The following is a 14049-nucleotide window of genomic DNA, read 5'->3' on the forward strand; positions in this document are numbered from 1 at the left end:
ACTAATCTACTTCAAGAAGATGATGGTCATCTGAGAGGTTTCTTATGAGACCTCTTTGGTAAGAAACTGCTCTTGCCTGTACTACTTGATGGTATGTTGTATAAACTGGACAAGATCCACAGAAAAGCGACTACTGAACTTGGATAAAGTTGAGGCAATCCATCAGGGGTCCTGCTTCATGAAAGTGTCTATCAGACACACTGCAGGATACAGAAGAAAGTGGCTGGCAAACTCCCAATAAAGGTGGAAGAACCTTTCAAATTCCCTGCTTCTTGGAAAAGTCTGTCAGATACTACAGGCCTGTAGGCTGAAGATGGATGATGCAACCTTACAGAAACACTTGAATGACTGTGCACGTAGCACAAAGTCTCTGCCAACTCTAGAGTTTGGGAAGTCGCTTACAACGTACCTCTTGATTACTTATGTAATATTGTATTCTCCTGGGGTTGTTGATGGAGTTGAAGACTAGGTAAATTTAGTTAGGGTTTACCTTAGTTATAAAAGATAAATTAGGTACAAACTTTAAACTCACAGTGATACAATAAATGATGGTATATTTTATTTAATTTTACCAAATACAAATAGATTGATTATTGTAACTGCTATTCTTGCTTAAACCTGTTTTATTATATATAGTTTTACTATGTTAAATTTAAAATCAACCTTTATATTTGAACAGAAAATGGGAAGATGTGGGATTCCCTTCTATCTGTAAATATATATATATATATATTACTACTATTGGTTAATAGCTACTTTGGCCTATAACATGGAAAATTATAGTCAGGCTGGAAGAGATATATAGAGAGGGTAGGCAGACTCAAGGAGATGCCATGTAGCTACCATAGGAGATAAACACCAGAAAGTTGCCTGGAAAGCCACAGCCTTGTGGCAATACACAGGTTAATAGAAATGGGTTAATATAAGACCTAAGAGCTTGATAATAAAAATATTATGCTAACAGGCCAAGCAGTGTTTTAATCGATCTAGTTTCTGTGTAATTATTTTGGATCTGGTGGCCAGGAAACAAGCAAGCAGTCTTTTACTACCAAGGTTAGTTCATTCTGTCAGCGTTCTTGTTTTGTCCTTGACCCATCTAACTCCTATAATACATTTTTCCTCATCCTGTAGGACTGATACTTATCCTCAGATAATTGTCATCAGATAAGCTTCATCCCGCAACTGAAGGAAACATACAATGTTCAGTTTAAGTGACAGTTTTATTTTAAATTTTGAATATTTGAAAACTTTGTATGATCTAAGGTTAAAAGATAATTGACTTTAAAAAATAACTCTACGGTTACTCCAAGGTTTAATGAAATAAATGTAGAAAATATACATTTGAGTGGGCAATTTTATATATCTGTGTATTTTTTGACATATATAATCCACGTATTATGGAGCCATTCCTATGTCTTATTAGAAATTAATAATTCATGAATACTCTTAAGGAAAAATAACAACTTAGTTTCTTGAAGGCATGGCTGAAAAATCAGTATATAACCTTATTTTTCTGCTCTCTTTTAAAACAACATACATAATATTTAAGTTTGAGTAACTAACAACAAACTAATGTGTATATAACTATAGTCCATGCACATAAAAAGCAAATCTTAAACACATAATTTATTCTTTAAGCATTTAAAATTGTTTAAGTCATTTTTCAGTGAAATTACATGTAATGTTTTTGATTAAAAAATAATGAAGAATATAGTGGAATGCTGTTTGGAATTTGGAACCATAGAGGGATATTATCTCATTCCATGTATAATGTGAATAAATGTAAAAATCATACTACATAAATATCAGAGGTAATAATCACACTATGACTCAGAGAAATGAAAACAGAACATTTTTAAAAATACTACTTTTGTATAGAGTTGTATATGAAATGAGATTGAGAGAAATGGTATTCTTTTTTTCTATTTTCTTTCTTTTCTTTTCTGTCTTTAGTTTCTGAGACAGGGCTTTTAGCACCTCTAGTTGTTGTGGATCTTAATTTGTAGACCAGGATGGTCTCAAAAGACATCTGCTGCTTCCAACTCTTGAGTACTCAGATAAAGTCATATGCTACCACTGCCAGGTGGGGGTATATTTAAATTGTCAAATTCTACATATTTAATATTCCATAGGATTCTTTCCCTTGTATTTCTTGAAATCATTTTAAATGTAGCTTTTCCTTAAGTTTAGTATCAAATATTAGTAAATATTTATGCAGACTCTTAGAAAAGTTAAAACATTTAAGCACCAAGTCATTTATTTTAAACATACACTCATTTATTTTTCCAGATGAAAATTCGCAGTTGACTAAAGGAAGCACTGAAATCTGGTGTTGCACACAATTAAAGAAAGAGGACAAGACATCAGATTTTAAGGGGTCTTTCCTACACCAGTTACTATTCATAGAAGCATATATATTATAATTCAGTCTGATGTACATTTAATGAAATAAAAGTTAATAAACATTGATTAGGGTAGCTCAACCAAAGCCAGTTTCTCACTTTGTCTTTTAATTATCACATTTAACTGAGTGACAGAAAAAAAAATCATAATAAAAAACACTTTAATTACTTAAACACTTGTTTCAGCTAAACCTTCCAGATAAATTATTTAATAATAAATATTGTTAGAAAAATTCATTGCTAGAATTATAATTAGCTAAAGAAATGTTTCTCAAATATGCAAATAGGAGATAAGTATTAACTGCATTTCAAAATATATGAAGATGCTTTTATAAATTATTTAACATAGATTTATACTAAAATTAGAATTAGGTTTATGAAGAGAAAAATAACTTGTTGATGCATCTTAGTAATGATCAAATAAAAGCTATAAATATATCCATGAAAACAATCAAGCAAATTTAGGGAAAGGAACAAGTAATTTACAATTTTATCTTATTTCCTTGTCCCATCTAGGGAGAATGTGTTATGTTTGGAAAAACAAACAATTATTATAGTCACATAATTAATTATACATGTTGAACCAAAAAACTATAATCAAGAGTTTTAAAAATTCCAGAATAGTAATAGTTAAATCTAGCATTAGTAAAGAAGAAAGCATCAAGCAGTAAACAACAGACCACTGTGTTCTGGAATTCTCATTCTATATTGAAACATAACTATCACCACATCTTCCTAGACATATGCTGTTATTCCTACCATTCTCTTCTGTCAGAAAATATATGGAACTTAAATACAGAAAAAATTATTCACCATTTCACAGCACATTTTCAGTCCACAAGATTTTATTATTATTTTTCTGTGGTAAAGAGCCAGTATATCAAACACTGAGACAACTGATTTCATGGGCTGGTCATGGCAAAATCAACAAATTTCACAGTTTGATATGGATTAAGAAAAACAGCTGCAAAAATAAAAATAGTGTCAAATGCCTTTTAGGTGGTTCTAATGAACAAAAGGACTGAAAATAAAAGTTAATTTAAATTTAGAATTTGACATTTGTTTTCAGTTTTACAAAGTCATATAAAACCACAAGAAATAATTCTGCCTTTTAACTGCTTCACTGTAAACTAACATTAAAATGACACTTTCTTGTTAACTACAGATAATCATTGAACATTTACTGTGATTTTAGGTCTGAAAATGTTATTTATGTCTTTGTTTTTTGTAAGTACCTTTGAGTCTCAACTTTCATATATATATATTGAAATTATATATATATATTCATAGAACAATATAAAGCATCCTAAAATTACAAGCATTATAATATATAAATATACCCTTCAGTTTTAATTTTGAAAGAAAAAATAATGCTGTTTTCTATCATCACAGAAGCATGCGGAACACTTATTTAAATGAAAATTAATGTTACAATAATAAATAAAAATTTAACTCAGCAGCAGAACGGTTAAGAAAGTACTTTTCAAACTATGAACAGAAGTCCCATGGCAATCCTCTCTCTTGGATTAGCCTCACATAGTTTGGTATGGATGATTTTGTTTACATGGTGTAATTCAAATACTAATATTTTCAGAAATTTTTATAAATATAGTCAGAAATAATATTGTAACCAACTAGACTCTATTTACACAGTAAAGTCAGAAATAAAATATACAGTTAAAAATTTTACATATATAAAAGAAAAAGGAAATCATTACATACATAAAAAGGTGAGAGAGGCATAAAAAAACAAAGAACAAATAATGATTATTTTTACTGACATGTAGATTGTGTTTGCTCATTTTATAGCATTAACTAATAGGTTAATATATTCAAATCTTGCTAAATAAAATATTTAAGCAAATTGACATAAGAATGTTTATTTGACATAAATCTTCATGATCATGTATTTTAAATATTCTCTTCTCTTGACTTTTGATTTTCTATCCTTTGATTACAGTGTCAGCAATCTTATTTTCCAGATTGTGTGTGTATAATTAAAAACTGTATATACCATATATGTCTTTCTCTTCCTCTATCAATTTATCTATCTGTCTGTCTATCCATCTACCTGCATATCTAGATCTATCTCTTAAAATAGATATAGTAATAGATGGATAAATTGATTGGTTATAGATTGATTGATAGACTGACAAATACTTCAGAGAGTTACGCAGCCACATACACACATACACATGCACAAACAAAGCACACACACAAACACACACACACTTCAGTTCTCTTGTCTACTAGGATGCATTTGTTACAACTCTGAAAATGAATTCCTATAGCACATATACTGAGCAGATTTCTCAGATAAGTGCATCAAGGAATTGGTACTCATGACATTGGGTGTTCATTCAATAAATGTGCCTTCTCCTTGTGTTACTGAGTGATCCCAACTGTTAGAGGGGGCATGAACAAAACCTGCTATAGCCCAGGCTAAACCAAATACAATCATGAATGAGGTGAGGAGGTCTATACAATATAAATTTCTAATGTTGGAACTGTTAATAATCAATAACTTCTGGGAGAGGGTCCAAGGGAATTTTCTCAAAGATTGTTGCCCCCAGTAATTCTTCAGCAGAAGACAACATAGTAAAAAATATTTGAGCAAGACATACTGTTCTTGAATGTTTAAAAATAAGAGTGCAATGTTTGCCATATAGAGAAGGCAGGTGGTGTCTTCTTCAATTTCTTTTTACAAAGATTTAAAGTTGACACCTTCCTCTCTTCTCCCCTCCCCTCTGGGGACACAAGATCGTCCCAGAGTGGCTCCCTTGCACGCTGGGCCTGGGCTGTGGGCTCAGGTTGGCAGGGGCATTTCCTTTGCTTGGAGAGCCTGTCTGAGGACAGGCAAGCTCTGTCTCAGCTCAGCCACATTCCTGGCCAGCAAGAGACAGTGATCTTCTAGCAGACATCCTTTGGAGGAGGGGGGCCACAAGATCTCCCCAGAGCAGCTCCCTTGTGCACTGTGCCGGGGCTGTGAGTGCAACTCGGCAGGAGGGAGGGCCTGTGTTTCAATAGACTACCTGCCGAAAGGTAGACCTTCTGTCAGTGAAGTCCCTGCCCAACAAGGGAACCTGACCTGGTACCAGAGGTTCCAATAGAGAGCATTTGAAGGAAGAGATGGGCAGACGCCAAGGCAAGAACTCCTCCAACAATCTAAAAAACAACATGAAAACACCAGATACCAATGACCCTACAATAGAAGGTCTTGAACCTCTTAATTCAGAAGAAGTGGACAAAAAATGCCATTATGAAAGCAATAGAGTCCCTTAAACAGGATATGAATAACTCCCTTAAAGAACTGGATGAGAAGTACAACAAAAAGATTGAAGAAATGAGTAAAGAAATGGATGAGAAATATAACAAAAAGTTCGAAGAAATGAGCAAATCAATGAATGATACACTGGGAAACCAAGAAAAAACAATCAAGTAGGTAATGGAAACAGTTCAAGAATTGAAAACCGAAATGGAGTCAATGAAGAAAACACAAAACGAGGGCCGGCTGGATATGGAAAATCTAGGTAAACAAACAGAGATTACAGAATCAAGCATAACCAATAGGATACAAGAGATGGAAGAATGAATCTCAGAGTCTGAAGATACCATAGAGAAAATAAATGCTCTTATCAAAGAAATCAGCAAATCCAATAAATTCTCATCACAAAACATTCAAGAAATCTGGGACACAATAAAAAAACCAAATCTAAGAATAATAGGGATCGAAGAAGGAGAAGAACTGCAGATCAAAGGACCAGAAAATATATTCAACAAAATTATAGAAGAAAACTTTCCCATCCTAAAGAGTGATATTCCTATGAAGGTGCAAGAAGCATACAGAACACCGAATAGACTGGATCAGAAAAAAGCATCCCCTCGCCATATAATAATCAAAACACAAAGCATTCAGATCAAAGAAAGGATATTAAGAGCTGCAAAGGAAAAAGGTCAAGTAACCTATAAAGGTAAACCTATCAGACTTACACCAGACTTCTCTATAGAAACCATGAAAGCCAGAAGGTCCTGGATAGAGGTACTGCAGAAACTAAGGGACCATGGATGCAAGCCCAGACTAATATACCCAGCCAAGCTTTCATTCACTATCAACAGAGAAAACAAAATATTCCAGGATAAAAACAAATTTAAACAATACGTAACTACTAATCCAGCCTTACAGAGAATATTAGAAGGAAAATTACATCCCAAGGATCCAACATTGCCAACACTGACTACAATAACTCAGACATCTAGCGACCCTTCACTAGCACAACTCAAAGAAAGAAAACACATACACTCTACTACCCCCCAAAAAAATGACTGGAGTCAAAAACCACTGGTCATTAATATCTCTTAATATCAATGGACTCAATTCACCTATAAAGAGGCACAGACTTAGAGATTGGATACGAAAGCAGGATCCAACATTCTGCTGTTTACAAGAAACACACCTCAACCACAAAGACAGACACCTACTCAGAGTAAAGGGTTGGGAAAAGGTTTTCCAAGCAAATGGACCTAAGAAACAAGCGGGTGTGGCCATTCTAATATCTAACAAAATCGACTTCAAACTAAAATCAATCAGAAGAGATAAAGATGGACATTTCATACTCATAACAGGAACAACTCATCAGGAAGAAGTCTCAATCCTGAATATCTATGCCCCTAATATAAAGGCACCCACATATGTAAAAGAAACTCTTCTAGAACTCAAGGCAGTCATCAAACCACACACACTAATAGTAGGAGACTTCAACACTCCTCTCTCACCAATGGACAGGTCAATCAGACAGAAACCAAACAGAGAATTAAGAGATTTATTGGAGGTATTGAATCAAATGGATTTAACAGACATCTATAGAACACTCCACCCAAATAGGAAAGAATATACCTTCTTCTCTGCAGTTCATGGAACCTCCTCGAAGATTGACCACATACTCGGTAACAAAGCAAACTTCCACAGATACAAAAAAATATTAGCAACCACCTGTGTCTTGTCAGATCACCATGGAATAAAATTAGAATTCAACAACAATGCTACCCCCAGGAAGTCAACAAACTCATGGAAGTTGAACAGTCAACTACTAAATCACCCCTGGGTCAAGGACGAAATTAAGAAAGAAATTAAAGACTTCCTTGAATTTAATGAAAACAAAGACACAACATACTCAAACCTATGGGACACTATGAAAGCAGTGCTAAGAGGAAAGTTCATAGCAATAGGTGCCCAAATAAAGAAAACAGAGAAAGCACACATTGGAGACTTAACAGCACACTTGAAAGCTCTAGAAAAAAAAAAGAAGCTGATTCACCCAGGAGGAGTAGAAGACTGGAAATAATCAAACTGAGGGCTGAAATCAACAAAATAGAAACAGAGAAAACAATCCAAAGAATCAATGAATCAAAAAGCTGGTTCTAGGAGAAAATCAACAAGATTGACAAACCCTTATCCAAACTAATCAAATGGCAGAGAGAGAACATGCAAATTAATAGGATCAGAAATGAAAAGGGGGACATAACCACAGACACAGAGGAAATACAGAGACTCATTAGATCTTACTACGAAAGTTTATATGCCACAAAGTTGGAAAATGTAAAAGAAATGGACATTTTTTTAGATAAGTACCATATACCAAAGTTGAACCAAGAACAGGTGAACAATCTAAATAGACCTGTTAGTCGCGAAGAATTAGAAGCTGTTATCAAAAATCTCCCTACAAAAAAAAAGCCCAGGACAAGATGGTTTCAATGCAGAATTCTACCAGAACTTCCAGGAAGAGCTAATATCTATACTCCTTAATGTATTCCATAATATAGAAACAGAAGAGACATTGCCAAACTCCTTTTATGAAGCTACAGTTACCCTAATACCAAAACCACACAAAGACTCAACCAAGAAAGAGAATTACAGGTCAATCTCACTCATGAACATCGACGCGAAAATTCTCAATAAAATACTGGCAAACCGAATCCAAGAACACATTAGAAAAATTATCCATTATGATCAAGTAGGCTTCATCCCAGAGATGCAGGGATGGTTCAACATACGCAAATCTATCAATGTAATCCATCATATAAATAAACTGAAAGAAAAAAACCATATGATCATTTCATTGGATGCTGAAAAAGCATTTGACAAAATTCAACACCCATTTATGACAAAGGTGTTGGAGAGACTGGGGATACAAGGATCATACCTAAATATAATGAAAGCAATATACAGCAAGCCGACAGCTAACATCAAATTGAATGGAATGAAACTCAAAGCCTTTCCACTAAAATCAGGAACACGACAAGGCTGTCCACTCTCTCCATACCTCTTCAATATAGTGCTTGAAGTTCTAGCAATAGCAATAAGACAACATAAGGAGATCAAAGGGATTCGAATTGGAAAGGATGAAGTTAAACTTTCGTTATTTGCTGACGATATGATAGTGTACATAAGTGACCCGAAAAACTCTACCAAAGAACTCTTACAGCTGATAAACACCTTTAGTAGTGTGGCAGGATACAAGATCAACTCCAAAAAATCGGTAGCCCTCCTATACACAAAGGATAAAGAAGCAGAGAGGGAAATCAGAGAAACATCACCTTTCATGATAGCCACAAATAGCATAAAATATCTTGGGGTTACTCTAACCAAGGAAGTGAAAGACCTATTTGACAAGAACTTTAAGTCTTTGAAGAAAGAAATTGAGGAGGATACCAGAAAATGGAAAGACCTCCCCTGCTCTTGGATTGGGAGAATCAACATAGTAAAAATGGCAATTCTACCAAAAACAATCTATAGATTCAATGCAATCCCCATCAAAATCCCAGTGAATTTCTTCACAGAACTTTAGAGAACAATAATCAATTTTATATGGAAAAACAAATAACGGAGGATAGCCAAAACAATCTTATACAATAAACTAACTTCAGGAGGCATTACCATCCCTGACTTCAAACTCTATTACAGAGCTACAGTATTGAAAACGGCTTGGTATTGGCATAAGAACAGAGAAGTCGACCTCTGGAATCGAATAGAAGACCCGGATATTAACCCACAAACCTATGAGCACCTAATTTTTGACAAGGGAGCTAAAGGTATACAATGGAAGAAGGAAAGCATCTTTACCAAATGGTGCTGGCATAACTGGATGTCAACCTGTAGAAGGATGAAAGTAGACCCATACCTATCACCATGCACAAAAATCAGGTCCAAATGGATTAAAGACATCAACATTAATCCGTCCACTTTGAACCTGATAGAAGAGAAAGTGGGAAGTAGTCTACAAGATATAGGCACAGGAGGCCTCTTCCTAAGTAGGACCCCAGTAGCACAGACAATAAGAGAAACAATGAATAAATGGGATCTACTGAAACTGAGAAGCTTCTGTAAAGCAAAGGACACTGTCAGTAAGACAAAAAGGCTGCCTTCTGACTGGGAGAAAATCTTCACCAACCCCTCATCAGACAAAGGTCTGATCTCCGAAATATACAAAAACTCAAGAAACTAGACACTAAAATTCTAATTAACCCAATTAAAAAATGGGGTACTGAACTGAACAGAGAATTCACAACAGATGAACTTCGAATGGCCAGAAGACACTTAAGGTCATGCTCAACCTCCTTAGCGATCAGGGAAATGCAAATCAAAACCACTTTGAGATACCATCTCACACCTGTCAGAATAGCTAAAGTCAAAAACACCAAAGATAGCCTATGCTGGAGAGGATGTGGGGTGAGGGGAACACTCATCCATTGTTGGTGGGAATGCAAACTTGTGCAGCCACTGTGGAAATCAGTGTGGCGGTTTCTCAGGAAACTGGGAGTCAACCTCCCTCAAGACCCAGCAATTCCACTCTTGGGAATAAACCCTAGAGATTCCCGAACATACTACAAAAGCATTTGTTCTACTATGTTCATAGCAGCGCTATTTGTAATAGCCAGAACCTGGAAACAGCCTAGGTGCCCCTCAGTAGAAGAATGGTTAAAAAAGGTGTGGAACATATACACATTAGAGTTTTACTCAGCGGTAAAAAACAATGACATCTTGAATTTTCATGCAAATGGATGGAAATAGAAAATGCTTTACTGAGTGAGGTAAGCCAGACCCAAAAAGAGGAATATGGTATGTATTCACTCATAAGTGGATTCTAACCATAATTAAAGGTTTTGAGCCTATTATTCGTGATCCTAGAGAAGCTAAATAAGAAGACGAACCTGATGAAGATTATTTAGCTATCTGCCGGGAGGTAGGAAATAGTCAAGAGTCCCAGGTAACCTCGGGTGCATGAGGGGGGTGGGAGGGGTGTTGGAAGGGGAGAGGGTTAGGGAGGAGGGAGTAGGGGAGGAATGGAGAAAGCTTGGTTGACCGGGATTGGGGGGAGGCAGGAAGGATGAATAAGGGATCAGGGAAGAATATATTTCAACTAAGGGAGTCATTTTAGGGTTTATAGGAAACTTGATTATATATGGGATCCCAGGTCCAAGGAGACATCCCCAGATTGTTCTCTGGACAGAGGAGAGGGTGCCTGAACCGACCTTGGCCCATAACCATACTGATGAATATTTTACTTATCACCATAGATCCTTCATCTGGCGAAGGACGGCTATACAGACGGAAACCCACATTGGAGAACCAGACAGCCTCCCAACGTCCAAATGAGGAGCAGAAGGAGGAAGAAAATGAAAAAAGGAAATAATATCTGCGAGGGATGCTATCACCCACTGATACAAGGGGACGGATCTAATGAGAGTGTACCAAGGCCAGCTGGACTGAGAGTGAACGAGGACGTGATCCAACCAGTTTCTCTGAATGTGGCCGGATTCTCTGAATGTGGCTGGCCCGGAGTCTTTCTGAAAAGCCATTGACAATGACACTGGGACATGTTTCCTCTGCATATACTGGATTTTGGGGATCCATTCTGTTTGGATACTCACCTTCCTGGACCTGGAGGGAGGGGGGAGGAACTTGAACTTCCCACAGGGCAGGAAACCCTGACTGCCTTTAGGGACAAAGAGGGAGGAGGAGAGGGAGGTGGGGGAGTTGGAGGGTGTTGGGAAGAGGGGCGTAAATGGAAACATTTATAATTTAATAAAATTACTTTAAAAAAAATAAAAAAAACAAACCAAAAAAATAGATTTAAAGTTATTTTTATTTTTCCATTCAAAAATTTACACTTCCTTTCCTCCTTGCATTCTCCTCCTGCTCCCCCCACTCCCCCTCCTCCATCCCACTCCCTGCTTGAGAGAAGGTAAGGAACCCTGCCCTATGGTAAGTCCAAGGCCCTCCCCACTACATCCGGTCCTATTTTGCATCCAAATAGACTAGGGTCCCAAAAAGCCAGTACATGCAGTAGAAACAAGATCCAGTGCCTTTACCAATGGTTTCTCAGTCAGCCCCCTTTGTCAGCCACATTCAGGGAGTTGGATTTGATCACATGTTCATTCAGTCCTGGTTCAGCTGGATTTGGTGAGCTCCCATTAGAACAGGCACACTGTCTCAGTGGGTAGACCAACTCCCAGCGGTCCTGACTTCCTTGCTCGTGTTCTCCCTCCTTCTGCTCTTCAACTGGACCTTGGGAGCTCAGTCCATTGCTCTGATGAGGGTCTCTATCTCTATCTCCATCCATCGCCGGACAAAGATTCCATGGTGATATTCGAGGTAATCATCAGTGTAATAGTGGAACAAGGCCAGTTCAGGCACCCTCTCCACTGCTGCCCAAGGACCTAGCTGGGGACATCCTTGTGGACGCCTGGGATCCCCTCTAGAGCCAAGTCTCTTGCCAACCCTAAAATGACTCCCTTAATGTAGATATCTTCTTCCCTGCTCCTCCATCTGCCCTTCCTCCATCTCCATCCTCCCATTCCTCCAAGCTCTCCCTAGTCTTTCTCTTCTCCTTTCATTCTCCCCCTCTCTCCTTTCCCATCCCCACCCCAACCATTACCCCCACCCCCATGCTCCCAACTTTTGCCAGGCAATCTTGTTTGCTTCCAATTTCCTGGAGAATCAATATATATTTTTCTTTGGGTTTTTGTCGTACTGGTCTTCCACTTTGTCTGGTTAGAGTTACTCCAAGATATTTTGTGCAATTTGTGACTATTGTAAAGGGTGATGTTGCAATTTGAAGGCAAATGGAGAGATCTAAAAAACATCATATTGAGTCTTATTGAGTGAAGTAATCCAGACCCAGAAAGACAAATATAATTCACATTCACTCATAAATGGATTTTAGACATAAAACAAAGAAAAAGCAGCATACAATTCACAACCCCAGAGAACCAAGATGAAAAGAAGACCCTAAAACAGACATACATGAATCTAATCTATATGGATGTAGAAAATGAAAAGGTTTTCTGAGTGAACTGGGAGCATTGGGATCATAGGAGAAAGTAGAAAGGGAAGGGGAAGGAAGGGAGAGGAGCACAGAAAAATGTATTGCTCAATAAAAAAAGAGAGAGAGAGGGAGAGAAAGAGAAGGCAGTGGGTGATCTTTAAAGTGTGGTGGGTGATAGTTTTATCAACACAAATTGTATGAAATACTCAAGTAATAAAAAATTTGCTTTCTTCAAGACCTGTGACCCTATGATCAAGACTCTGGACATCTTTAAATGTTTATGAAAGCTCACTGGATTTGTTATCATGTGTATCTACTGTACAGTGTTTCTTTTGTTCTTTGTAATTGTTTTTTATGAATAATTTCTAGATTCCTTAATTTATTTAATGTCCCATTAGAAGTTACAGGCTGTAAATATTTTTTATTAAATTTCAAAATACATAAATATTTTATAATCTATGAAATCTTATGTAAAATGTTATGTTAGTATACATGACTGTTCACATGAGATAGTATATTCCTGGATATAAAGTTTCCTAAGAATTATACCTCAGAATTTTAAAAATTATGTTAAAAGTTATATTAGTATACATGACTTTTACATGATATAGTATATTCCTGGATATAAATGATTCTAAGAATTTTAATTCAAAATTTAAAAGAGCCAATATTTTCATATTTCAGTATACCTTGCATATCCCTTGATGCCCAAAGATCGTTATTTGTAAAAGATACATAATTGCCTCAAGAAACATAGACAAGAACACAAATAACCCTCTAAAGAAAGAAAAAAAATTAGTCTTTAATAAAAAATACCAAAATTTATTACAGTATACTAAGATTTTAAATGAAATTAAGGTCATTATACTTTCAAATAATAATTAAATTATCTATTAAATATTTGATTATGCTTCTCCATAAGTAACTAAATAAAGTAAACAAAGTGCATGAGGACAATTGATAAGACCTTTCAAAAACATTTCAGATAATTTGGATCACAAACTATTATTAAAGTTTTAGATAATGTTCACAACTAAGAAATGAAAACGGACAAATATGAAAATATAAAGTATATTTTTAGGTTTTCTCATAATTATGTAATTCCAGAAAGACATAAAAGAACACTGCATATTATACAGTAACATTAAATATATTTATTTTATTCCACTATCCACTTTAGTTGTATTATTATCTTTTCAAGTTTTCACTTTTTGTTGTTTAAATATTATAATTTCAGAATTTCTACACAATTACTATATTATCATTTATACTGTTTCTTTCCTCTTCAATACCTCCCAAATTCATATCTTCTTCCTTTCAGT

Source organism: Myodes glareolus, chromosome 15, assembly GCF_982192425.1.
Source record: "Myodes glareolus chromosome 15, mMyoGla1.1, whole genome shotgun sequence".
NCBI lineage: Eukaryota > Metazoa > Chordata > Mammalia > Rodentia > Cricetidae > Myodes > Myodes glareolus.